General features: G+C 52.5%; 1 long non-coding RNA gene across 3 annotated transcripts; it reads left to right on the top strand.

The window, feature by feature from the left end:
• The first annotated feature begins 9 nt into the window (after window positions 1-9).
• On the top strand, window positions 10-27,955 carry LOC143693729 (uncharacterized). Of its 3 annotated transcripts, XR_013181670.1 has the most exons (5): window positions 10-289; window positions 2,637-2,899; window positions 4,408-4,501; window positions 25,332-25,458; window positions 25,861-27,955. It is a non-coding gene; the product is annotated as an uncharacterized LOC143693729 (long non-coding RNA). The 3 variants fall into 3 exon arrangements; XR_013181669.1 differs by lacking the exon at window positions 2,637-2,899; XR_013181671.1 differs by lacking the exons at window positions 10-289; window positions 2,637-2,899 and adding an exon at window positions 4,025-4,309.
• The last annotated feature ends 30 nt before the right edge of the window (window positions 27,956-27,985 follow it).

The raw sequence follows: 27,985 nt of genomic DNA, 5'->3' as shown, positions 1-27,985 counted from the left end.
CCTGGCAAAGTGATGCACTTGGAATGACATGGACCACTGCTTTCTCCATTCTTCTGCTTCAAGTGCCCTGATTTCTGTGGTGGATGAGTCACTGGCTGGCACCTAGGCTGGGAAGATGGATGAGCCACCCCCATGCTGCTGACACAGCCTGAATACAGACTTCCTGCTCTTACCTAGGTATGAGATCAGGAAGAGGAGATGTGCTTCCTAAGAAAAAGTGACTGGGTTTGTTCTGGGCTTCCTGTGGGATTCTGGGAGAAAAATGAAAAGGCTTTGCTGCTTTATGAGGGTAAGCACTGGTTGGTTTTTTTTTTTTTGTTTGTTTGTTTGTTTGTTTTGTTTTTTTTTTTTTTAATGTGTGTTGCTTTTGCATTTCTTTATTTTTAAGAAAGTGGTAGGAAAATTTTCCTCCTTAAGGGAAAAACAAAGCAAAAGCAGAGACTGGTAGTGTTGACTGCTCATCCATGGAGAACAGTGGTTCCAGGAAAGGCTAAAGTCTGTTTGCCCTGGTTCCTACAGCTAATGAAATATGACTGTGAAGGGGGCTCCTAATGCTAGAGCAAAGCAAGGCTCACAAGCTTCAAATGTTTTCTTGGGTGATCTCCAAACCTTCTGCCCTTCTTTGGGCTACAGCTGAGGTTGGAGACCTCAGAGCTGCAAAGACTTCAGTGCAGCTGCTTCCAAGCAAAACCAGAGCCATCACAATGAAAATAAATAAATAAATAAACAAATAGTGCTATTCTGAGCCTCAGACACATTGGAGTGTTTCATTTGCACCACAGTGTGCAGGATGTGTCCCTCCCTGTTTGGGAGCAGTGCCCTGATTTCAAGTCTATTACTTTCTGGTGAATTCCCTCCTCTGTCTTCTGAGAGGGGAGCCTGCACACCTCTCATAGACTCTCAGCTCACTTTTAAAGGGCTCTGTTGGTTTCCACTAGCAGGGCATCATGGTGCAGAACTGACTCACCCCCTACCAGCAGGAGCACTCACAGTGTATTTCCATGACATGCAGCTACCCCTCCATACCTCCTGTTAAAAGAAACCTTTTTGCAGATGTGGTCTTGCCCTGACACCTCCAAAGTCAGCTCTTATGGTCCCTGCACACCTTTTGGCTGTCACCTCTGCCTGCAATGCTGTCCAACACCTCTTGGTTTAAATAAGTGTTTGCCTCATTTACTGCTGGAAATACTCAGCAGCTGGCTATCCCCTCCTCCTGCCCCTCTCCTTATTTCTTCTTGGGGTATCTCAGCTCTTTCCAGGGCTGCAGCCTTGCAGGATCCTCTGCATCATTGTCCTATCATCGTCCTATCATCATCGCTCTCAGCTGGTTGCATTTCTTCATGCTGAGCCCTCATGGAGGTTCACCTTCCTTTTCCCTCCTAGATTCAGTCCAGTTTCCCTTCAGTCAAATTCCCATCCCAAATCCTCCCTCCTCATAGCAGTTCCTGGGTTTGTCTCTTGGTCCCATCAGCACCTTTCCCCAAATGCCGGTGCATGCACTGCTCATTCTGTCTGAGCCAGGATGGGGCCAGGTGGGAGGTGGCAGGAGCTGCCTCGTCTCAGGGATGGACCTTACTTGTGATTTGGATTGCAGTGATCCATAGCTTTGCTTCTCTGGAAATCCTGCTCAGCCCCTGGCTGGAGCTCATGCTGAAAGGGGAAAAGTTTCAGGGAATTGGGCCGGTGAGCTCTATAAGGCTGCCTTAAGGGAGCACATGTGAAACGGAACATTTCAAAGGCTTGGCTAAGTTTGGTGGCAGCAAAGGGTGCATCTGGACTAAACCAAAGGCCTTCCCTGCTTCTCCTTTTGCCAAACTTCAAGTCTGCATGCCAAAAACATGCAGCTTGAAGAGCTCTTCAAAGAAAAGGTCATCAGATTTCTCTGTAACAAAAGCAAGAGAAACCAAAGCATTTCCCCTTACAATGTTCTTGGAAGTAGATGAATCATTTTGGCTGAAATTATATATTTTATAACTCTATTTGCTTAGATACTTCAGCATTAGGCAGCTAACCAGCAAGATGAAGTTCAACCCAAACATTTTAGCATGGCCTAGTTAAAACCAGCTGAATAACAGCACTTGGCATGGGAAGAGTGACTGCAGGTCCACAGCACTGGGAAGGAGCAGACTTACCTGCAATGCCTGTCCCTTGTGTCATTGCTTTGAAAGATCTGCTGGAATGGTGAACATGTTTGGTCAGGGTGAAGGAAACTTAAACTTTCATCCTTTTGTGCCTTTGTTTTCTTTCTCCTTCAAGCTGGAATTACGGTGCCCCATCTGTGAGTGGTATACCCTGGTTTGGAGATGGCACTTGGAGTGGAGATAGTATGATTTCTTAGGCACAGTAGAGTTGGTCAGCTTATACCAGTGCTTTCCAGCTACCTCAAACTTGCACCTCATGGCAGCTCTGAATGTATCCTGCAACACATTCTGCATCAGCAGGAGACTGTGTGATCCTTACCCCAGGGCGAAGAAGGGAGGGAAGAGCGGAGCCAGGCATCACAGACCAGCATGTGCTGTGAACTGCAGATGAGCAAGAGGAAATGGCTGAAGATGGGGGCTCTGGGGGCAGGCAGGGCTGGATGAGGCTGTACCACCACTCAGGGCAGTACAGTATCCTCTCCCATTTTCCTGCAGGGGGATGACATGGTGCTTTACCAGCTTCTCTTCTGGTGGTCTGTGCTGCGTCTGTGTTCTGTCAAACTGGGGAGTCAACATCCCAAACAGAAGCGATGCTGTCAAGGACTGGGAGGAACTCATACTGCAAGGAGACCAGCACTGGGATGTTCAGCTGGGCCACAGCAAATGGCAGAGGGCTGCACTGCAGCAGTGGAGGTGTTGCAGAGGATGGCAGAAGCTTTAGGTCCTTGTTTAGCTGCTGAAACACTGTGCACTGAGAGGTGGGTGCAGATGTTGCATCAGCTCAGGGCCCTGTTCCCTCCTCTCTCTCCTGCACCACTGCTGTGCCCTGGCACACTGCTGTCACAGAAGACAAGGAAGGCAAGAAGCTGACCCTGCAGTGGGTGCAGACAGGGCTGGGAAGCCCTTTGCAAAGGTGCTGTGTGTCCTCAGAGGTGCTGGTTTTGCTCTGCTGACAGCTTCCCATGAGCATTCTTTTTCCTCTCTGGGAGACTAAATAGCCTCCGAGCAAGGAGAATCTGGCAGTCATCCCGGGCCCTGCTGTGTCACTGGGGTGTTTGGGGAGGGGAGAGAATAACCCAAGAGGTGGAGAGCAGGAACTCATGGTGCAGCTGTGATTTCCACAACAGCCTCCTTACTCTCCACCTCTGCCATGGGAAGGGCTCTCCACATCTCCTGGGTGCTCAGTGAGGAGCAAGCCACACTTTCCTTTCTGCCCATCTGCTGAGTCTGTGCCATCTCTCTCCCATTTAAGTATTTCTTGCCACTGGTGATATGGACACTTTTGACAAATGAAGAAGAAAGGAGGGACATGTCAGGGTTTGGACAAGGGAATAAATATTTAGACTCAGATCCACAGAAGATGATGTGGTGCTTTGCATCTGGCTGCCCCCACGATGGGATGAGCAGCCTCCGAGGTCAGGAGAGTTCGTCCATCCTTTGCTTGGGTGGCTTGTGGGTGCTCAGCACGGCTCCAGCGTTGTGCTATCTCCTGCCAGCCTTGGTCACCTACTGGTGTTCCTCAGTTTGAAGCTGATGGAGGCCAGGGATGTGAGTCACTGGCCTGCCCTGGCCTTCTTCCACGGGCTCCATTTGGTGCTGCTTTGTGTGTGTGAGAGCGTGCTCCCCTCTCCCAGCTGTGCGTGCCTGCCTGCCAGCACGCTGCTGATCCAAGCTGCAGCTGTGCTGGTTTTCTCCTCTCCTCTAGCTCTGAGAGTCTTGTTCATGGATTAGGGGGAAAGAAGGAGGAGGAAGAAGGGGGGGGGGGGGAAGAGAAAATAATGAAAAATAAATTAATGAACCAACACAGGGAGAGATACCCAGTAGAAGTGGGTGTTCTGCCCATGGGCAGCATGGTGTGGCATCATCCCCACTGTGCCTTCACCACCAGGAAGCAGAAGATGTCGCCTCCCTACACCTTCCTGGAAGATGAGCTGAAGTCCCTGTTGGAAGTCCCTGTGCTTTGCTGGGGGACTGCTAGCTCCTATGGGCACCATAGGAGTTGATTCCCAGGAAAAACCAAGCTCATGGCTTTGTGCTCAGTTACGCTGGGACTGCTTCCAAGCTATGTGTGTGGTGAGGGGGTCACCCATCCTGCAGGCAGAGGGACTGGACCTTCCTCAGTAAGGCACCATCAGCTCTTGCCCATGTACATTTGATAAAGCACAGTGGTGAGTACAGAGCTGCACAGCCCCTGCAGCGGGAGCTGGCTGGCAGCTGCAGAGCTGGGACACACAGCCTCCCCACCTGACAGCCCTCTTCTTTGCAGAAGGTGCCCAGGAAGTCTCCAGCTGGGACAAATTGCAGGGGAACCATGAGACATCCCCATGGGGAGAGTCCCACATGTCAGGAGGTGTTTGGAGGTAAGTTCTGATCTTTGCAAAAGGTTGGGGAGGGTCTCGGGGTGGACTGCCCAGGATCCTGATTCCTGTGGTATCCTACAGACACCATAACTGCCAGAAGGTCTTGTGGGTCAGGAGGTGAACTGAGTGACATTTTTGAGAACTGCAGTGGCATCCTTCTCTCTCCAGTGGGGAGCTGGAGACTTGTGTGAGTCAGTCTGAAGCTTTCCTCTGCATATCACAGGAGGCTCGAAGGCTTTGCCAAATGATCTGTACCCCAGTGCACCCCACAAAAACCTGTGATGGGTCTTGGCACTGATCACATGGGGTCTTCTGAGGATGAGCAGGAGTGTGGGAAAAGTGATGGATCAGCCAAAATGGTATGGGTTGTGCTACACACTGTCTTGCTCCCCTGTGTTTTATGGTTGAGGAATTTGAAAAAGACTCCACAGCCATCAAAATATTGTTTCCCCTCCAGAGCCTTTTTTGTAGCAGACAGTTTCTAAAATGGGCCATTTGGATTTCCCATTACTTGGCCCTGTTAATCCTGTATTTTCCCAAGAAACAGCAATGGCCTAAAGGTTGATTGTGCTTTACCTGGCATGAATGCAGATCTGTGGATTACGAGGGTTCCCCCCCTGTGCAAATGAGATTAGGCAAGGCCCCAGTGACATGGGTCAAACTGGGACAGAGCAGTGGCTTCCCAGAGAGGGGATGGGAGGGCTGTAACTTCCTTAGCAGCTGTGGTCCTGCAGATATGAAGGGGAAGGCACTCAGGGGGTCTGGGCTGGTGTTTAGGCAGCCTGGAGCGGAACCAGGCTGACTTTACAGTTCACAGCTGAGGTGTTTGCTGCAGGCAGCAGAAGGTATTTTCCCAGCCTTTCTGGTGGTCCCTTTTCACAGCTGGAGAAATGCTTTGGATGTGTCTCCCCATGTCAAGCCCATGTGCTTGACATGGGGAAAGACATCTGTGGGCTGTGGAGGACAGCACCTTGGACATGAGAGCAGTGAGGCTGCAGCAAACACCTCTTTGCTTTTCCCTCAGGTGCCCAGGGCAGAGGGGGAAGAGCTTCTTGTGCCCTGGTGCCCAGGCTGAGCCCCTGCCCTCAACCTGACCTTGCTCATCTTGCACACCAAGGACTCTCCCTGGCTTGCAAAGCCCAGGTATGGCAGATCTCTGATCAGGGACTCTGCCTCCTGATTCAAGTGCATGAGCTGATGTGGTGCCACCCCTCAGCCCAAGGTTCTCCCTCCCCCAGTGAGGCTGGCACAAGGAGTGTGCCCCACTCTGGTGCTGGGCAGGGAGGGGTGGCTTTAGCAGCATGTCCACCTGTGCTGTGGGACAGGGTGAGGAGCATGGACCTTGTGGCACCAGCCCAGAAACAAGTCTGTGGATGAAGAAGGGGTAGCTGTGGTGTTGGTGGTGATGGTGGAAGTAAGGAAGGAGTAGCTGGAGGGAAGGGACTCCCCCATCCTCTGTGAGAATTCCTCACAGAATAAGCCCTCGAAATTCCAGGGGGGCTTCAGTTGTCCTCAGGTGCTGCATCCTGTGCCATCATGCTGCAAGCAGCATCCGGGTGTGCCTCAGATAGGGACATTGGGCAGAGCATCCTTCCCCCTCTCCTGCCCCAGCAGGAATGGCTGCCGGCTGGGATGCAGGATGGGGGCAGCAGCTGCCAGAGGCGGCTGGGCTGGGCTGGGCTGGGCTGGGCGGGAGGCCCAGGGAGGGGACAGGGCACAGCTGCCGTGGCAGGCTGGCAGCGCTCTGGTGGGTGCCGAGGCCAGAGGGGCAGTCACGACAAGGGAGCGGGGGGACATTGTAGCCTCCGTCCCGCCCACCACACTGCTCAGCGGGACGCAGCGGGCTTGGGAAATTTGTCCTCATCTCCCCCGTCTCTGTTTTGGGCGGTGGGAAAATGTACACGGTAGCACAGGGGAAGGGGGGGTCAGAGCCGGCACCCCAGCCCGAGCAGCAGGACAGGATAAAGATGCAGGATAAGGATGCAGGATAAGGAGCCGGTGTCCCGCAGCGCCTGGCGCTGGGAGCGGGAGCCCCGGGCGGCATTCCCGAGCGGAACAGCGCTGGAGCGGCGTGGCCGCACCCCATGCTGGGCAGCGGGGACCCCGGGAGCCCCGGCCCGGTGTCCCTGAGCACAGCCACGCCGGCACGGCCCCGCCACCGCCATGGTCCCGCGTGGGTGTGGGAGGCACCTTCCTCCGGCTGCAGCTCCGCCGGCAGCCCCTCCTCCCCACCTGGGAAACAGGCTCCCTTCTCTTCCCCGCCGCTGTGCGGACACCCGGCTCTGCACGTAGCAAATGGAGGCGATTTCCTCCTTAGCGGCACCACATGGAAAGTATTGAGCCGTCTGTGGTTTAGGTTTTTTTTTTTTTTCTTTTTTCCCTTCTCTCGTTCTCTTCTCTTCTCTTTTCTTTATTTTCTTTTCTTTTCTTTTTTTTCTTTTTTTTTTTCCCCCCTTCCCTTGCCTGACACGCTCTCCATGTGCTGCTGGTTGTGGTATTAGATCTCCCAGTCTCCTCTGATTGCTCATGTACATCTGCTCCAGGTCACCGTGCACAGCGCTGAATGTCAGGAAGTGACTGAATCCCGCCGTGAGCCCAGCTGCGGGCTGACCTGGCAGAGGGAGCCAGAAAGGGAGCTGGGGCAGTGGTAGGGGTGTTGAGAAGCAGGTGGGAAAGAAGAAGGTTTTGGGGAGCCATGGCAGGGCTCAGATCTCTTGTGCTGCTTCTCTCCAGTGGTTGGACCTCCGGGGTCCCCTGGTGTCTTGCACTCTAGTCTGGGTGGGGTCTTGGGGATTGGTTTGTTCACAGAGGGAACACAGGGGGACTTATTCTTTTGCTTTTTCAATGGGTTTTTATTTCCCACCAGGTTATTATTTCAATGGGTTATTATTTCAAGGAGGGTGAAACCACCAGAGGGACCCTGGAGAAGAGCTCTTTGCTCATCCTGCTCAGGACTTGGGGCTGGCCAGAAATACGCTGTGTTTTGATTGTGTGAGATGCCTGCCAGCCAGTGGGACCGGGATGGCCAAGGAAGCCTTGTACTGACTGGGAGTGAGTCTCTCTAATAACTAAAGCTTATCACAGTCTGCCCTGGCAGGGAAAACAAAGTGCTAGGGACCTGGAAAGGAGAGATGTAGGCCTGGAACTGAGGGTAGTGACCAGCATCAGTATGTATGTACTGCATTATGAGGATTTCTGCTGTCACCATTGTTCCCACTGACTACGGGCTCGTGATCCCGTGACTGGCTGCAGCACCAGGGAAGGGAGAGCTGAGGCTGCCACAGCACCAGCCATGCTGCCCACCAGTCAAGGCAGCACAGGGCAGGAACTGTGCAGGACAGCATTGGTGGCAGAGCCCAAGGGCTGTTCGTGTGAGGGATGACTTTTCTCTAGGAAAGGACGGCAGCTGGGCAGGTACAGAACATACATAGACACCTCTGAGCTAGCAATGCTGATAGTTAGTCACCACAAGGACATGGTCCAGGCTCCATGCTGGGGGTAAATGACTCATATTGAAGTCTGTGGGACAGAGCTTTGTTGCTCTTGGCACTCAAGCCAACTGGATTTAATGCTAGATTGGGTTCCTCCTTCAGGACTGATAGAGAGTCCTTTGCAGCATGCTATGACATTTGCAAGGACAGCACATATGCTCTCTGGGACAAACATCCTCTGAGCCCAAGAGCCATCCTCCCCATCAGTACCCTGCTGTGTGTTTGGGGGAGATGCCAAAGCAGTCAAGAAATTTGCAGTAAATTCTTACAGGGAATTTTTGCGCTGGGCAGCTCACCAGCTTGCTGCAATCCCTGGGCTTGTCTCTGTTCCTCATACTGCACACCATCAGGACTTGTCTCTGTGCCTTGCACTGCACACCATCAGGGCTGCCTGCTGTGGCTGTGCTGAGTACACACAGATGTCCCTGGAGGGCAAGGGATGTGTGGTGGGCAGGGTGCTTTAGAACATGTAGTCAAGCTGAGTACCTGGGCTGCTGCTATATTTTATTAGCCAGCGTGTCAAGGAGCTCCCCCATTTCTGTTCACCTGAGCTGGGCGGTTGGAGCAAATCCCTTCCCCTAGGGGATGCTGCTGCAGAAGCCCCTGGTACGTGAGGGCCAGAGCAGTGTATCAGGAGAGGAGGTGGTGGCCCTTTTCTCCACTTTCCTGGCTGGTCTTTGTCCTTACAGCATTCCCTTCCTCTAAGTCAGAGGCACCTGACTCTTGTTTGAATCCCTTTCCTGCTGCTGCTCCAAGAGCTCATGCATACAGGAATTGCTGTGCCTGTGCAGACCTTGCACCATGACATCCCTTGGAGCACACTTTCTGTCCTCCCACAAGCTTCCTTCTCTGAGCTGGTTACAAACTTTCTCTCTTCCTTGGATAATTTTATATCTAAGCCTGGTCTTTTGTCCCCCCAAATTTTCACGCTGTCCAAGTTCTCCTTGAGATCCAAGCCCTCTTTTTCTGCAAGCTGCAGTCCCAGTGTGGCCAAGTGCTTGCAGAAGTTTGTAGGGCATGCAGAGCACGAGGGCTTTCAGAAAGTTGTGGGGCTCTTTAGGCATTGGGGACATACTACATTCTCATTTTGGTACTGACCTAGCCTCTTGGTGGGGTGCTAGGAGGGTGAACACAGGGTGCTATCTGCTGAACAAGCTCACAAGCTTGTCTGCATCTTCCTTAAAAGCCGAAGGGATTTTGCTCTTGAAGCATATAGGGGATCTTTGGGCAGTGGTACAGGGTTTTCTTTGTTGCCAGCCCCTCAGTAACATCCCTGGCCGGATCAGCCTTCGACTGGCTGATGCAAACACCACTGATAGACCCAGCTCTTGGTGGCCAATGGTGGAGGAGCAGACTGTGGGGTGACAGGAGATGCAGCCCATCAGGAGCCAAGGGAGGGCCCAGGAGATGGGGCTGCCTGGGGGAGGATCCCTGCAGTGCGGCAGGACTGGGTTCTCTCAGCCCTCACCAACTCCATTTTTGGAGGAGCACAGTCCTGTTCGTTCAGGCAGCCAGTTCTGCTGTGAGCTCAGGGATGTACTGAAGTGGGACTAAAGGCTTTGGAAGGAGAAACCTTCCCTCAGTGTGGCCCTGGCAGTCACAGCACAGCAAACATGTCCCTGTTTCCATGCGCCCCTGTGCCTCAGGATGCAGCTGCAGGCCTTTCCCAATGCCTGACACATAATGCCACACCTTGGTCTTTGAGGTCTCTCCTTGCTTTACTCTTCCTCTGAGAAGGGCTGATCTGGGCCCTCTCTCCCCCACATCAGCTACCAAGACCCTGCTGTCACCCAGGCCCTCCGCAAATACCATTCCTCTTATGGAAGCTGTGCAGCACAGCCCCAGCAGAGCAGCATCCCCCAGTTCTTCTCTCTGGCCCCCTTAGCCAGTGACTGGCACCCCAGATGGTCCCCTGCAGGGAGCTGGCACCAGCTAGGAGCAAGGCCCCAGCTAGGAGCAAGGCCCACGGGAGCAGGTGAAAGGCACATGTGGGCTGCTGCTGCTGCCACCCTCCTGCCTGGCTGGCCCCACAGCTCTGCCCTGCCTGCCAGGCTCAGGAGGGAGCAGCCAGGCTGTGGAGATGGGAGCATGCTGCCTGGGATTCCTAGGCAAGCCTTAGCCAGAGCTCTGCTCCTGTGCATGCAGCCTGGCACTGAGACGGGAAGCGAGCCTCCCCGAGAGGCAGGGAGAAATGAGAGGTGGTGATAAATGAGCCCGGGTAATTAATTCACACTCCTGATACATGTTTGCTCTCCCAAATGTGTGTGTTGGCATGATCCTGGACAGGGCTTGGCCTGGCATCCTGCAGCATCCCTCTTTATCTGGGTTACTCCATGAAACCTGTTAATTGTATCTATCTCGAGCCCTGAACTCAGGATGGTGATGTCACATCGAACGCTAGCACTCATAAAGTGGATCTGAGGAGGGCACTGAGCTCAACTCCGGGGCTGTGAGGAGGAATAAGAGACCTCCCAGACTGTGATTTCATCCCAGGCTCTTTGCAAACATCCCCCTCACCCAGCTGGGGCAGGCGGGGTCTGCAGAAGGTGGTCAGATCAGCGTATAGCAGGCTACACAGGTAAGGTTTCCTGCTCTGATGATCTCTGCTAAGGATGTCCCAGCCCTGCCTGCAGCAGCTGGGAAAAAGTGGCCACCTGAAGCTTGGAAATGTTACATCTGCAGTGGTTTGAAATTGGGAGCAAGTAATCTCTGTAAAATCCTTATCTGGAAATCAGGCAGTGAGGCTCATCCCAAAATATAAATGCTGCCAGAGCTTTGTGTGTAGCATGGACACGAGGGTATTGCATAGGATGTTGTTCTTGGGGGAGCTGTCTGCCCTGCTCCAGGAGTGTCCCAGGGCTTCCTGCCTGTCCTGCACAGGCGCTGCAGACAGCTCATTAATTTCCATTCCACAGCCCAATCTCTTCTTCCTCTGAAACAATTACTTAAAAGTTTCTTTGCAGCCCTCCAGGCGTCCCACCCTCTTGTTGGCTTCCATTTCCATAGCTCTCTCCAGCTTGTCTCCACAGGACTTTGCCACCAGCCTCCCTGCAGAGGAGCTTCATAGCTGGGGCCCAGAATGGGGATGTATGGAAAGACCAGAGGGTTTTTTTCATACCTTGTAGAGCAGACCTATACCTTCAGACAAAAATGAGAGAAGCCCCTAAAAGGAGCATGGGAGAAAATTCGGGCAGTGCCTTGTTCCCAGGGGAAAACAGGTCTGTTCTTAGGGCAGCATCCTAGAGACCCTCCTGGGGCTGCTTTTGGACGTGGGGCTTAAAGCAACAAGCCAGGTCAGCAAGCACATCTTGCTTCTCTTCTGGAGTGATGATCTCATGGTAGGTAATAATTATTATCTCATTATAGGTAATAATAAAAGGCTTTATTTGCCTTTGGTATCCTGGGGGCTGTACCTTGTGTACCACTGGGGCCATACCTTGTGTCTGGAGTGCAGGAGCTGATTTTTGACCAAATACTCCTTCTGCAAGCCGAGCCCCTGGGGTGCTGCTGGGTCCTGCTGAGACACAAAACTGTAAAAGATGGCTCCTTCCAAGAATGTACTTCTCCCAGAGCAGGCAGCCAAGCAACAGCCCTGGCACCAGCCCCCAGGGATATGGGGAAGACCAGGAAATTCAGTGAGGCAGGTTCACAGCTGGGATAAAGCAAGTGGCTGATCTTGGTCTGTGCTCCCCAGCAGCACAGTGGAAAAAGAGATCTGGAGAAGATTTGTGGGAAGCTTTTCCTGGACGCAAGCAGGTGAGAAGTGAAGGAGCAGGCAGGAGCTTGTTGGGAAAGCAGGCCAGCAGGCAGGACTGATCGCCTGGCAGGGCTGGCAGAATGGAGGGAGGACCTACTCCCTCCAAGACCTTAAGAAAGTAGGGAGGGACCATGAAGTTGTTGGAAGTGGAGGTGCTGTGTGTGATGGGTGGGAAGGACGACTGGTGTCCAGCAAAGCTATAACCACTCACTATCATGAGATGTCCCACAGGACATCTGTCTCTGTCCTAGAAACTCATAAATCACCTCTGAGCTTGAATCACTGCAGCAGCACAGCAATTTTCTGCACAGCTTAGTCTCTTCCCTACCTAAAGCTGGGCCAGTCCCTTCCCCCAGCTGCCCTTGCCACACTCACCGAAGGCAAACCCAGCCCTTTAATTCCAGTCACAAATTCTGGGAATGATTAGTGGGCTGTCATCACTCAGGCCCACCGGATATTGGGCACGGGGCGTTTCCGTGCCCTGTAAGTGCTGGTGTGCAGGGCTGCCTGGCTCTGGGCGGGCAGGGCAGAAGGCACTGAGGGCTGGGGGGGCAGGGTTTCCCTCCGCCTGCCTCGCTCACGGCTCGCCTGGGAAAACTGCTGGACCAAGAACAGGGCAAAGAATAAATTCATTCATGGCTAAAGGTAAGGGGACAAGGCAGAAAGGTTCCCCAAAGACTTGGGCCTGTCCCGTCTAGGAAAAGAAATGAAAAACAGCGTGGCTGGGACAGGGGGGCAACGCTGGGGCAGCCCCTTCACTGATGCGCAGAGCTGCACTTTGTGAAACTGCTGCTGCATCCCTCAAGGGGCCTGGGAACTCAGTGGCCCACTCATCCAGGGTGCCCAGAGGCAGCTGCCAGCCCCAGCTTGATGGAGAGGATGCTGCCCAGCATCACCCGCAGCCACTCGGCAGCCTTTGTTCCCTGCTCTGCCTGCCCCGTTCCCAGGGCGCTCTCTGGCTCCTGGGAGCTGCCCGTTTGCCAGCTGCCTAGCGAGAGCTGCTATCTGCCCTGTGTGAATGTCTCGCATCCATCCAGCAGACTCCCAGCCTTCCACTGAAACGTCCCATTGTGCAGCTGGCTGGACTACGTGAGCCTGGCTACGTGGAGCTTTGAAGTTAACTCTTCCTTTTGAGTCAACAGAGCTGTGTGGTGTAATTGTAAAATCTCCCTTCGTTGGCTAACCTCCTGATGTTAACAAAAGCTCCCTGCTATGTAAACAGGCCAGATGCTGCAGGATGCTGTCCGCAGGCTCACGTACACTCCTCGTGCCACAGGAGGTGCTGGACTTGCACCTGCAGCTCTCTGAAGCAGGCAGAGAGGTTGGAGCCACGTGCCCCACAGATGGGGCAGAGTCACTGGTTCTCTCATCCTTTTGTCAGTGACCTCAGATGTGTCTCCCTTCCTTTCAGATTACTTGGCCCTGCAGAAATCCTGGCTGGAATGGTTTTAAATGTGGTAGTAATTATCTTAAGAAGAAGGGGTGAGGTTCCAGATGATTTGGGAATAAAAGGAGTAAAGGAAATGGAGTCACAGGACTTCAGAACTTTCAGGCTGCCTTCAGCAACAGCAAGGGCCCTGGAACAGATACTTTCTTTGTAAGGCTGACCAAGAGAGCAAGGTGAGAAGTAAGAGTCAACATGGGTTTGGCAGCAGCCTAATGTCCTTTTACAACAGGGCTGGAGGAGATGAGCAAGATGCCTCTAATGCTGAGACCTGCTTGCATGATCAACATGGTTGTTCGTTTCAAGGATGTGTATTACATTCCACAGAATCACAGAATGTTAAGGGGTTGAAATGGCTTAAAGCTGATCTAGTCCCAACACCCCCTGCTATGGGCAGGGGCAGCTCCCACTAGACCAGGTTGCTCAAGGCCTTACCCAACCTGGCTTTGGACACTGTCAGGGGTGGGGGATCCACAGCCTCCCTGGGCAACCTGTTCCAGTGTCTCACCACTCTCACAGTAAAGAATTTCTTCCTAATATCTAACCTAAATTCCATCTCTTTCAGTTTGTAGCCATTAATTATTGTCCTATCTCTACAGTTCCTGAAGAAGAGTCCCTGTTCAGGTTTCCTTGTAGGCTGCCTTCAAATACTGGAAGGTTCCTATAAGGTCTCCACACAGCCTTCTCTTCCCCAAGCTGAACAGCCCCAGGTTCCTCTGCCTGTCTTTGTTGGGTAGGTGCTCTGGTCCTCTTATCAACTTTATGGCTTGCATCTGGACTTGCTCCAACAGGTCCATGTTCTTCCTTGTGCTGGGACCCCAGAGCTGGCTGCAGCACTTCAGGTGGGCAGAGTAGCAGGGTGGAATCCCCTCCCTTGCCCTGCTGGCCACTCTGCATTTGATGCACAGCCCAGGATCCCATTTGCCTTCTGGGCTGTGAATGCCCATGGCTGACTTATGTTGAGTTTTTTGCTGACATTGATTTCCAGGCACTTTGGAGCTCAGGATGGGAGTTCAGACAGGGTGTGACACTGGTGAAATGGATATAAACAGGATGCAATTCTGCAATAAGGGCAAATGCAAGCCACACACTGCAGGATAATTTGCTGTATGTGTATACAAAGGGGCAACAAGGCCTTCAGAAAGGGACATGGATATCATTGAGGTAATGGGTGTCATTACTGTGAGTGACTTGATGACACACAGATGTGAAGAAAAACAAAGGTTGCTGCTAGGCTATATAAACAAAAGTGCCACAAGCATCAGGCATGCTACAATCATTCCACTTTTTGAAGTATTAGGAAAGCCTCATACTTTCTGAATATATTCAGCTTAGGCAATATAGTTCAAGAAAAGCTTACACCTATCAGAGTCCATGAAAGATGATCAGCAGCCTAGTAACCATGACCTATGAGTGAAGTTTCAAAGAACTTAATTTGTTTAGTCTGCTTATGAGAGGAGGAAACGGAAAACGTGACAACCTTTAGATTCGTAAAAAGTGTCTAAAAAAGAAACCAAACAAGTTGTTCTCTATCTTCAGGAGGTTAGACTAGGTTAGACATCCAGAAAAACTTTTCAGCTCCTTAAGGGCTCCTGTTCTCTTAAGACAGAGTTCTTTGTGGAGACTGCACAGTCCCAGAATGGGTCAGGTTGGAGGGGACCACAGTGGGTCACCTGGCCCAACATCTCTGCTTAAGCAAGGTCACCCTAGAGCACAGGGCACAGGATTGTGTCCAGACAGCTCTTCAATATCTCCAGGGAGGAAGACTCCACAACCTCTCTGTTGTGGCAATCTGTTTCAGAGCTGGGTCACCCACACAGTAAAGAAGTTTTTCCTCATGTTCAGGTGGAACTTCCTGTGCATCAGTTTCTACCCGTTGCATCTTGTCCTGTTGCTTGGCACCACCAAGCAGAGCCTGGAAATACCCTCTGGGCACCTCCCTTCAGAAACTTACAGACATCGATGAGGTCCTCTCTCAGTTGTCTTTCCTTGAGACTGAGCAGGCCCAGCTCTCCAGCCTTTCTTTGTAAGAAAGATGCTCCAATCCCTTAATAATCTTTTTTACCCTCCACTGAATCTACTCCAGGAGCTCCATGTCTCTCTTGTCCTGAGGAGCCCAGAACTGGACACAGCATTCCAAGTGCACCTCACCAGGGCTGGGCAGAGGGGCAGGATCAGCTCCCTTGACCTGCTGGCACTGCTCTTCCTAATGCACCCCAGGATTCCATTGGCCTTCTTGGCTACAAGGACACACTGCTGGCTCATGGACAGTTTGTTGTCCACCAGGATCCCCAGGTCCTTCTCCACAGAGCTGCTCCTCAGCATGTTGGCCCCCAGCCTGTACTGGTGCCTGGGGTTATTTCTCCCCAGGTGCAGGATCCTGCATTAGCCCAGGCTGAATTTCAGACAGTTCCCCTCTGCCCATCTCTCCAAGCTGTCCAGGTCCTTCTCAAGGGCTGCACAGCCCTCTGGGGTATCAGCCACTCTTCCCAGCTTTGTGTTGTCAGTGAACTTGCTGAGGAGGCATCTGCTCCTTCATCCAAGTCACTGATGAACTTGTGAAACAATACTGGGCCCAGTATTGAACCTTGGGGACACCACTGGTGACAGGCTTCCAAGCAGATGTGCCAACTCCAACAACACAGTCTCCTTCTTGAGAAATTCGCAAAACCAAGATGCTACAAATACTCATCAGGGCTGCTTGGATAGTGGTATCTGTCCTTGGCAAGAGATACAGCTAGATGATGTCTCAGGTGCTCTGTTTTAGATCCTGCTCCATTACATGGTAAAACACACCTGGTCTTTGCAGGGTGACAAGGGCATAACAGTGGTTCTCCCCACATTGCCGTGTTTTCTAGACACCACACTATATTCTGTGTTTCAAGAAGTGGATAGCCTTGCAGGATACAAGGCACAACACCAGGAAGCCTAAATGAAGCTTAACCTGCCATTCAGACAGACCTCCCCTTGAGCTGTCAGAGGACAGCAGGCTGCTATCCCTTCCTCATGGGAAATGCAGTGGTTTAGTTGCACTGTGGAGGCTCCTAAATTTGCAATCAAGCAGAAAGGCTTATTCCATCATTCCTGTGTACAAGAATCAGATGGGAAGACTTCTTGAACAGGTCCCTCATTTGGTGCTGGGTAGAAAACAAGAGAAGATCTAGAGAGGAGGTGGAGGAAGCCCACTCTGTGGTGACTGAAGTTAAACCACTAATGCAAGGTAAGCTGCAAATGTGGAGTAAACAACAGTCTTTGAATGAGGTTTTGTGACAGCAGGAGAAGGGGGGCTCTTCACTAGAGTCTTCACTGGACCTCACAGCAGCCCTTTGGGAGGAGAGCACAATGAAGCTGCTGAGTCCTCTGGGGATTCAGTCCCGCAGGAGTCCTTCAGAGCCATGCCAGACTTCTGCAAAAGGCTGTCCAGAGCAGACCTGAGCTACCTTCCTTTTCACACAGACTGGTTGCCATTGTCTGCATGGGGAATCCTCTTCTGTCTGTGCTGGTTCAGCCTGGTGCTGAAGTGCACAAACCGCTCCTTCAAACTCAAATTCTCTGTAAATGCTGGCTTGAGCAGTGGGTGCCTCTGCTAGAGGGTGAGCATGTTCACAGAGGCTGGTGGACTCTGCATGGAAAAACTAGACCCTAAAACTGGCTGACACAGAAAGGCCAGCCCACCACACATTAGTGTAATGGAGGCACATTTGCAGTGATAGAGCTGACTGTTGTCTGGATTACAGCTCTGAGATGAGAGAGGCCACTGTGGTGTAAACATCTGTCAAGAGCAGATGAGGTCTGCAGCAGAGACATTCCCCACAGGTTTATATGATTTTCAAGGACCTGAGGGCAATGATCTGTTTTCTGCTTCTCAGTGATTTCACAGAAAAGTGATCTCATGACCCATTAATAAATAATTCCTCCAAACTCATTGGCTGAATCACACTTGTGTAGCATGCAGGATGAAATCAAGGGGAATAGCTTCCTCCAAGATGTTATATTGCAGCTCAAGAGTATTTGATAAGGCCATCCTGCAGAGATTACAAAATCCCCTGTGCTTGGAAGGGAGGACAAGGGGCTCACAGTGCATAGTACAAATTAGATCTTGGAAAGTACCTTCTCTGGATGTCCTGCTTAGCCAAGATGAAACTTCCCCAGCAGTTGGTTAAATTCTGCTGGGTGAAGAGATACACACCCATTCAACCCCCAGAAGCTATGACTGGCCCTCCAGACATTCCTGGCTTTCATTGGAAACCAAGTAGATTGTGTCTACACTGTTGATTTCTACCAGCCAGCACAGCTTTTGTGCTTGAGGGCACGAAGCAGGGAAATGGCCACACCAGCTAAACATCTCATAACATCTCATTTTTGTATCTGGCAAATTTGTTCCAAGGGGCTGAGCTTGGAGGAGTACCACAACTTCCTCCCCTCCCTGTCTGACTGTGGTGCTCAGGAGACTGAGTCATCCATTTTTCATGTGGAGCTCCCCATCATTCCAAGAAAAAGGCCGTGCTTCCGGCATCCCTTGGCATGTGGGTTTCCATTCATCTGTGGATGTCCAGGCAACCTGCCATCCCCACGACAAAATGGCTGCTGCTTAGTTCTTCTGCTATTAGTTCATCCCTTAGGATTTTGCTAAATTTCTCCAAGTCTTTTGGACAGTCTGAGTAGAGAGCACTCAGCGTCTGGAGGTTTTGCACTGTGTTCAAGTCAGAAAGGCTGTCTGTCCTTTTCCCTTGATTCTGCCAAGTTCTGCATGGGGCAGGACAGAATCAGATGTTTTTCTACTCCATATTTTCAGGCAGCAGAGGTGTATCTGTTCCCATGACTTGTCAGTGGGTTCTGTTAGCAGGAGTAAAAGGTTAGGGAACACAATATCCCCTCTTGGGGATAATATTAGGAGAATATTAGATGAATAAACACCCCAAGGCAGGCCAGCCAAATCAGGGCCTTCTGATTTGGAGAAGTCAACTGGTGCAGACTGGGTGGTCATCAAGTGGTCCCCTTGCTCTGGGGAGCACATAACACATCACTTCATGGTGGGATCTGCTGGTGTTCTCCTTAGGGTGGACAAAACTCCCCTATTTCACAGAAGGTGGTAAACAAGCCCTGGACCTCATCTCTTGGCTCCAGGGCATACAGTTGCAAAGCTCCTCTGATCAGTGTGGGAGGAAGGCCTCCACCCTCCTTATGGCTGCCTGGTAATGATCCCCAGCTGTAAGCCTCTCCCTTCCATGCCTGGAAACCCAGGCTGGCCTCAAGGGTGGGGCACAGGCTGTTTAACCCATTCCCTGGACAAATGGACAGATGGATGGATGGATGGATGGATGGATGGATGGATGGATGGATGGATGGATGGATGGATGGATGGATGGATGCTCCCCAGCTGCTGCTGATGCACTGGGAACCTCTCTCTGCTGGACTGGCTGGCTGGGTTGTCAGAAAGGTGCTGAAAGGCTGGGGATGCAGAGGTGTGTGGGTTCATGTGCCAGGGCGAATAATGATGGTTTTGCTTGCTCCCTGCTCAAATATGCCCCAGGGAGCAACATCTTCCCTGACTGATGTCTCTGCAGGCCCAGGAGGTGACTGGGAGGTGTGCTGCTTGGCAGGAGGATGGGTTCTCCCCAACACCTTCTTCACAGGGCTGTTCCCAGTGGCTTCTGGCAGCGGCATGGGGCTGGGGGTGTCCATCTGGCAGACGTGCAGGTCTGTGGGTTACTGCAGGGGGCTCTCTTCCTCCACAGCCTGGCATCCCGGCAGCACCTGGGACTTTGGCTCCAGTTCTTAGGCAGCTTTTGTCCCCTGGAGAAGGTCGGCAGCAAGGAGCCATCTCTGGCTGGCTCTTCTGTGCCGACGCAGGCGGGTGGCCAGTCGCTGGTGTGATGCCTACGTAGCACCGCACCACGGAGATGGGGCACAGGATTCCCGAGGAGACAGGGAGTGGAGCGGCGCTGGATGGTGAGAGGCTTTCTCTGCTCATCCAGCTAATAGACTAATTAGTGAGGAGCTCGAAACTTGGCTGTGTTTGTTGTCAAATGCAGGCCCCTTTCCAAGTGGTGTTAACAGCCTTCCCTTTTCACTCCGCGCACATTGTACAGCCAGGGCTTTTCTGCTACTCGACAGAGGATTCTTCTTTTAGTAATGGATATAGGCTGAATAGCTGCTGCAGCTATAGGTGACACCAGGGTCAGGAGCGCGGGGTGGCAGGGAGGGGGCAGGGTCCTGGGGCTGGGAGAGCAGTGGGAGGCTGGGAGAGGGGATGGCGGGGGCACGGACCCAGCCGTGCGTATCCTGACATGCGGCTGGCCTGGGGCAGCCTGGGGCTGTGGGACACCGAGCCTGCCAGGGTACGTAGCCAGCTGAGCTTCCCAGGGACCTGTGGTGAAAGGAGGGATGTCTATAGGTGAGAGAGGAGTGAGCACGGGCAAAGGTGTGCTTCCAAGCTAGAGGTATTTCTCCTTGTATGGCTCCTTGTGCCATTTGCCCACTTCTAATTAAGATGCATTTAAATTGTTTGAAGGATTCCTTTGATAAACACTCCCCTTTCACACAAGAGACAAAAAGTTCACAGAGGCGAAAGGCTGCCGGCACTGGCAGGACGCTGGCAGCATGCGGGCGAGCTTCCCCGCCACCCTGCTGCCAATGCAAATCTCCCGGCGCAGCTGAGCCGGGACCGGGGGAGACCGGGAGGGTTTCCGCCAGGTTCCCACAAGCACAGGAGCCAGGCTGTGCCTGCAATCACGTCTGCCCGCGGGCAGCGGCCTTTGTAGGCGCCCGGCTAATGGGTATGCACTGCCGGCCGGAGCTCGGAGCTCACCACCCTTCCGTCCGGACACCTGGCATTTCAGCTCACTCCATGTCCCAAATGATGTGTGTGCGTCTGACTCTCCAAATTCAACTCCTCCTTAGGAGTGCTGTCCCTTGGTTCTCCCTGAGACCGAAGTGCCTGGGGGATCCTGGGGTGTCCTGTCCCCCCGGGCCAGTGCTTTTTGCAGGGAAGGCAAGGGAGGCAGATGAGGGCTTTGCAGGAGTTTGTCTGCGACCCCAGCTGGAGGCAGGGGAGATGCCTGCACCCCTGGCTATCCCTCAGTTCTCCACAGTGCCTGAAACAGGGTGTAATTCACACCTTCACCACACACTCAAATACTGCAGCAGCCAAAGCAAGGTGAGCACCTGCCAGCCACCTGCAAATATTATCTGGGTGTCACGGCAAATATCAGGCACAGGGCCTGGAGCGTGCCCAGCCTCTCCCTGGGTCCATGAAGAGTGCTTGTCCACGGCAGGCCTGGCTGTCCCACAGACATTTGCACCCACATGGCACCACTGCTGCTGTTTTCTTTGGATTGAGGCCAACTGCTTATGGAAAGGCAGCTGAAGCAGCAGGGCCAGCAGGTAGCACTGAGCTGGGCTGGGGGGAGTGCCCTGCCAATGCAATGTCTCACTTCCCTGGCATGGCATGGCCTAAGTTGCCCAAAACCTCAGATGTAGGATGGTGGTTTGGCAGTCATGACTTCGTGACAAAAGCCATGGTTGAAAGAGTTTGACATATCCATACTCATTCATGTGATGCTTGGAGCCAGAAAAGGCTTCTAAAAATGTCTCCTCCTGCTGCCAGAGATCCAGGAGAAATGAACTCCTTTTACTAGCAATGAGAGGAGCCAATATCAAACCAGGTATTTGAGCCCTCTTGCACCCTTGCACTTATTGCCAGACTTTTGCCTCTGTAAAATCTCTTTGAAGGTCACGCAATGAGTACTCCATGCCAACCCAAATTTAGCCAGCACATGGGTGCCTGGGAGCTGGTGACAGTGTGTGGAGTGTGACTTGCCACCACATCATGCTGGCTGTGCTCATCTTGCCCAGTTGAGCCACTGACCCAGCTACAACGTGGCCAGGGACACTTCTGAGATGGCTGTGCAGACTGCTGGGTGCTGAGCACTGGCACTGACAAGCTCAGGATCTCTATTTGGGCTTCAGGGCCAAAGTTTTCCATGAGCATCAGCTTCTAGCCTGGAAAAGAAGTTTGGCAACAGGGTCAGGTTTCCAGCTGAGAAGAATGAATGATCTCACCACCAACTAGACTATTTCCAGAGTGACATTTCCCTAACAGAGTGCTCCAGTGCTAAGCTGCTCTGAAGCAGCACTGGTGGCACATGGCAGCGCCAGGCTGTTTCCCCGTGTGCCAGCTCAGCTTCATCATTTCCTTTGCTTATCCCCCCCATGTGTTAGGGATTTCAGTGCATACACCTGGCTGTATTTGCATTTCCAGCTTCTTTCTACATTTGCCTCTTTGGGTCTGGATGTCTCCACCAGTTCTCTGAATGCTGGTAATTCCCACTCATTCGTCTCCCTTCTAAGATCTGTTTTAAATTCTCTCATCTGTTAATTTGTTGCTCATTTGGGATCCAGGCCTAGAGGTTGGGCAGTCGTGGAGGGAGTCTCTGGTCCAGATAATTCTCAGTTTAAATAACCCCTGTAATCCCCTTTGAACAACCTCTTCACTTCTGGTCCTTTCAGTTTATCCCTTAACTTGTCTTCTTTCTGCCCCTTCCCTTATCTGATCACACCACTTCCTACACTTTTCATACCTGCTTTTAACTCATTCCAGCTTCCCACCTGTTACTTCTTGGCCCCTCTTCTTCCCCTTCCACAGGGACCTGCTTGCTTCTGTGGTGGCAGAGAGGTTGCCACATCACCCCAGCCCTGTGCCCAGTGGTCTGGAATGAAGTCCAACATGGTTATGTTGGACCTTGCCATGCCTTGGCCAACAGGCCAAATGCCTTTCCACTAGAAGAACAGAACTGAACAGCCCACATTTGGAGAGCTCTCCAGAGCTAGTTTGGACCCAGGAGCTTGGGCCTTGTTTGCACATCTATCCATCTTAGCTGCTCTGCTTGGACCACCTGGATCAAAGGCTCACTCTTCCTCACGGCAAAGGCAGTTTGCCGGATGCAGTGAATGAAGGATGTGATTAGATCTGCCTCATTTGCCTCCATTGAAGGGAATGTGGTGGCAGCCCATTGCCCATCTAGCTTTTTCCAGTTTTATAGACACATAATTACTCATCTGCTTCAAGAAACCTGGGTTATTATTTGGCACCCCCTACTTTGCCGTGACGAGAAGCATGAATTATAAATCTGCTCTGTACGTGACGTGCCAGGTGGCAGTCAGGCATGCTTCAGGGCAGGGGTGAGGGGCAGGGGCAGAGCCAGGGCCTCAGGGCTGGGCCAGAAAGCCGCAGTGAGGACACAAAGTTGAAAATTGCTGCCTTCGCACAGCAGTTTTTACGTGTCAGGCCTGCTTATACACTTAATGCTCTTAAATGCTTTTGCTCTCTGATAGCCAGAGGCTGGATAGTAGCTTTCTACAGTGAGTGACTGGGAAATGAATAAAATATTTACAAGCACGATTGATGTGAGCTCAGAAACTGGTGTTCCTGCCTACCCATGGCATTTGCCTCTCCATGCCCACAGTCTTTTGTGTTTCCTCTGGCAAAGAGCCAGGGCTCTGTGACGATGCCCACTGGGCTGGTCTGCAAGTAACACCCAGCACAGGAGCTCACTTGCTGCCCAGGAGCATCCCAGTACCCTGAAAAGGCACCAGCTACCCCCAAGCCCATATGCTGCCCCTTCCCCTTGGGTTTGTCAGCTGCAGGGTGAATATCTCTCCCAGAGGATCTCAGCTGATGAAACCTGTCCCCTCTGAGGAGCAGTTGTTTGGGCTGGATATCCCAAAAGTGTGCAGATGGAGATGCAAATGGCAGAGAAGCACAGCTGACAGGCTCTGGCAGCAGAGTTGTGACCCAGAGGAGCTGCTGCGGGCTCTATCCCTGCATAGCTACACTGTTGCCACCTCCCTGGAGAGCAAGAGTGCTACGTGCTCTCCAGGACGTAGGGACACCTTGGCTGTGGTGTTGGGATATTCTCAGTCGTGCCAAGGGTGGGTTTGACTAATCAAGTCACTACGTGCCTGTTGTCCAGTGTGTGATATTCCAGGGACTTTCCGACCCCAGCGGTGTCACCCACGTGTGTGGAACTGTTACTGACAGTTGCTGACTCATGGGTACAGCACACCAACAGTCTCCAAAATATCTGGAAACCTCATTTTCAGGAGATGAGGAAAAGAAGGAAACTAAGACTTAACTCCCAGTTGGCCTGTGACATAATGCACAGAGGTGCACATGAAGAAACCACGTCTCCTGAAATGCTCCACTGTGTCAGTCCCCTTCCCTTCCCTTCCCTTCCCTTCCCTTCCCTTCCCTTCCCTTCCCTTCCCTTCCCTTCCCTTCCCTTCCCTTCCCTTCCCTTCCCTTCCCTTCCCTTCCCTTCCCTTCCCTTCCCTTCCCTTCCCTTCCCTTCCCTTCCCTTCCCTTCCCTTCCCTTCCCTTCCCTTCCCTTCCCTTCCCTTCCCTTTGAATATAGGGGAAATTGTGTGTGAGTGTGTAATATGAATGTTGGTGATTTGGGGAGGCATTTTTGAGTGAGGGGTAAAGGGTGAGTTCCTTTTGCTCCCAAATTGGTGGGTGAGAAGAGGGAGTAGGGCAGGACGGTCTCAAAGAGGGGTGCAGGAGGTGGCCAGGATGCAGGAGTTTGAGCGGAGAGAAGGAGCTTTGGTGCTCCATGGGAGCTGTTCCAGGCTGGGAACCGCTCTGAAACTGCTGACACAAGCAGCAGGGAGCAGCAGCAGCAGCGTGATCCCCAGCACGGCATCGCACACGGGCCAGCGGGAGGAGGCGTGTGGCCTTGGGACAGCGGAGGTCACAACTTCTCCCTCTCGGGTCAGAACTGGCAAGCCAGCCAGTGACACAGAGCCACACACCCCCCTGCCCGGCCGGTGACACAGAGGCACACACTCCCCTGCCCGCTTGGGAACTTGCGAGCACCTGGATGGCAGCGGCCGGGGATGAGTGCAGGGACACGGGCTCCTTGGGGCTGGCCGGGGACGAGCAGCCCCTGTCCCCCCCAGGTGCCGTGCTGCCCGCCGGGGCTGGGGCTGGTGCAGGGAGCCCCGGCCGAGGGCAGGGCGGCTGCCAGCCCAGCCTGGGCGCTGGCAGGGCCCCGCTGGCCGCAGCGCGCACGTTGCCGGCCGCACGTAGATGCCCGCAGCCCAGCGGGGCCTGGCAGGGCCGCGTGTCCCGGGCTCCCGGCCGCCCCTGCCGCGCTCCTTGTCTGCCTGCCAGCCAGTGCCCCATCGGCTTCCTCCCTCCCTCCTCTGGCTTTCTTTTCGCTTCTTTTTTTCCCACTCGCCCGGTTGCATAAGGAGAGGCGGAGGGCGCAGAAAGAGGCGATGCCAGCAGTGAATAGGAGGCAATAGGGGATGAGAGAAGGGTCGGGCATCACTGCTCGGTCTGTTTGGAAGGAGATGGGTGCTCATCCCACCGCCGCAATCGCTTCCAGAGAAGTCACTTCCTTCCCTCCTTCTGCTCTTTGTTCCACGCCACAAAGGAGGAGCGGACGGTGTCTGTGCCAGGCAGGGAGCATGTCCCCCATGGGGGGGCAGCGTGCTCCCAGCAGCTGCTGTGCCTACCACTGTGTCTTTGTCCCGGCTCCCACTGCCCAAGGCAGGAGGGTTCTGCTGCCAGGTGGGGCTGGGACCCCTGGGCCTCTGCCAGCATGGACTAAGTCATTGCTTCCCTTCCTTCCCTGTGTCTCATCAGGGTCTTGCTGTGACACACAGGGCTGGGTGGCCTGGCCCGGACTTTGGGCTAGGTGGCTGACCCATCAGGATATTGTACAAAACACAGTGGTGGCTGGTGATGAGGAGCTCTGTGACAGAAACACAGGTAGATGTTAGCCTAAATGCTGGGTCCGTATGTTGTCAACTCAAATGATGGATGGAGGATTAAAAGGGACACACCAGGACCCTTCTGGACATTAGCAGTGCACAGGGGGTGCTTAAATTTGTGTTTGTTAGTGTCCCCTGTGATATCCTCTCCCTACTGTTCCTTCGAATTCCTGTCTCTTTTCCACCTTGCACCAAGTTCTTTTCCCCCAGCTTTTCCAGCCCGAGTTCTTTGCACTGATATCAGGGAAATCTACCCCTGTATTGTTATGGCCTCAGAAAGGCAAAGGTACTATGGCAGACTCTTGGCCATAGTACTGTGCAAAGCCCTCTGATGCGTTTTTCTCCGTCTCTCTTTTGTAGGTGACCCTGGGCAGAAGGCAACCAAGTGGACTCTGAGTCAAGGCTTGAGGGGGATCTCTGAGTTTTGCTTTCATTAACCTGTGAATCCTGCTTACAGGAACTGTGGCTGCCAGGCATCCCCAAACAGGTAATAATTAGCATTGACTCCATGATTCACAGAAGGCTGATCAATCTCTTTATTATATGATATCATTATTAAGAAACCCATTGCTTTTATAGACAGTTACGATACACCTGGACCTAATTGGTCCTTTAATTAAAACACCATCACCATTGTCTAATTAAGAAATCACCCTTTGGTAAACAAATCTCCATAACACATTCCACACGTTCACAACAACAGGTGCAGCAGGTTAAGATAAGAATTATTTATCATTCTTTTCTCTGTTCTTCTCACAGCCTTTCCCAGAAAGGCCTGGGAAAGTTGCCTGTTGCTCTCTGTGGCCAGAGAGTTGCTGCCACAAGCAACAGCACAAGATACTCTTACTTTTTTCCTTTTATTTTTGCCTTCCATTTATTTCCTTTACAGAAACTGTGTCCTCTTGAGTTCTCTGGCTGGGAACAGTGAACTCATCCATCAGTGAACTCATCCCTCATCCAGGCAGGCTCAGGTTCTCATGGTCCCTGCCCTAGACTTTCCAATCACCCTACTGCTCACAGTGAGTCTCCCCATTACTGGGAGAAAAGGTCAAGAGTATGATTTTCTTTTCTTTGCACCCTCTCATGGTGAATGTGTCTTTCTGACTGTACCCCATGGCATCACCTTCACTCACCACGGGAATGTCTGCTCACATCCAACATGCCCACAGATGTCAGGGGGCAACTTGCCTCAGTGAGACCTCATGCCAGCAACCCATGTTGTGCCAGCAGCCCCAGTGCACCAGCAGGACTCCCTCCATGAGCAGGAGCTCCCTGTGCAGCTTGTCCTGGCCACGCTCACGGTGCTGGCCCCCACAGCCAGCCACATGCTGCTGTCACCTCTCCTGGTGCATGTCTGAAGGAGCTGCTCAGTGACCTTGCCCATTTTATTCCTGGCTTGCTTAGAAATCAGAATGCCTGCTTTCCCAGACACACTGCCCTGTGGTGGCACAGCAGTGTTACACACACTCCAGCACTTGTGGGTGCTGTTGGATATAGTTCTGTGTCGGCAGCATAGAGGTGCATCTCCCTTCCCTCACCTGTGTTTCCCCGTTGGCATTTGTCCCTTGATTCCTAACCCCAAGAATGTTTCCCCTGAGCTCTTTGCTGTTGGTCTGGCAGCAATTCCAGTCCCCTCTGACTATCTTGCCCATGGAGATGGTGACCAGTGAGGCCACAGAGCTGACTGGGTGGTGGATGTCACAGATCACAATGGGCTCCACCTTATTTTCTCCTAAGCCTGAGCCAGTCTCTCATTTCAGAGAAGTCTGTCCATTAACTCTCAGGGCTAGAGAGTACAATTATGTGTGCTTGCATAGCTTGAAGCTTTCTAACCAGCCCAAGAAAGTGGTTTTCACCTTTTCATCCAGTCCCTTCCTGTAAGAAAGGACACATCCGTTCTCTTTGAGTACAGATCTCACAAATGAGTACAGACCTTGCACATGCCAGCACTGCCTTTCTTCTGTCCTCATTCCCAGAGGAGAATCTCCTGGCCTGCACGTACCTTTGGCTCTCCAAAATCATATTTGAATGAAGAAAATCTTCCTTCAGCAGAAGGTTTGTGCTTTGCTAACAAAAGGAAATCCCTGAATTTGTTGATGTTCTTGGGAAACTTCTCCAAGTCCTTTTCTCTGGTTCTGCAGGGGCAGTGTGGACAGTGCTGATTTCTTTATGAGAGCCCAGCGTGTCTCAAGCCATGCTCGAGGCTGCGGGTTGGTAATGAGGCCAGTCATTTGTTTGGGCTCCTGTGGATAATGCTGTTAGGGCCAAGCACTCTGCCAGTGAGCTTCTTTTAAGGACTGATTTTCTTTTACACAGTTAGGACTCAGACAGCCTATTATTAACCTCAGAGCCTGATGGCTTGCTTTGCATTCCCATTCCAGTCCGTGCTTTCACTGATTCCAACACCCAGCTACTGCACTTCCATGCACCCCTGTTGCCTCCCTGCACTTGCTTTGAGCCCTGCCTCACCAGACCACCTTTGCCAATGCCGCACCTCAGTGAAACTTGTCATGTCCTTCACCCATCCATAGAGGAGAGGCCCTGTGAGGACAGTGTTAAGTTTTCCCCTACCCCAATTACTTGTCCCAGCAATCCCAGGGAGTAGGAAAACATGGCCTTGCTCTTCTAGATGGGCAAAGAGACGTGGCAGCAACAAGTGGAAAGCCAGTAGCAGAGAAAAAAAAACTTGAATGCAAAGCTCCAGGGTGCCAGGCTTAGGTCAGGACAAATTCCACCAATGCTGAAGGAGAACAGTAGGCACAAGTGTGTATTTTGCCCATACCCAAGCAGCAGTGTCACCACTGACAGCAGGAAAGGATGAGGGGCTTTGCTAACAAGGGCTCATAATGAGGCTGTGCCTGAGCTCAGACCTCCTGCTTAAAAAGTCCCTGGATGTGTGAGGAAGCAAACAGCAGTGACCATAGCAGGGCAAACCTCAGAGACCACGGGAGGTCTGAGGGTGCCAGGCAAAAGAAGGGCAAGCCTTTGCCAGCCAGCATATCTCCGTGGAGAGG

The sequence above is a fragment of the Agelaius phoeniceus genome, chromosome 3 (assembly GCF_051311805.1).
Source record: "Agelaius phoeniceus isolate bAgePho1 chromosome 3, bAgePho1.hap1, whole genome shotgun sequence".
In the NCBI taxonomy this organism is placed as follows: domain Eukaryota; kingdom Metazoa; phylum Chordata; class Aves; order Passeriformes; family Icteridae; genus Agelaius; species Agelaius phoeniceus.
The sequence above is the reverse complement of the archived record's forward strand: the minus strand, read 5'-3'. Positions and strand labels throughout refer to the sequence as shown.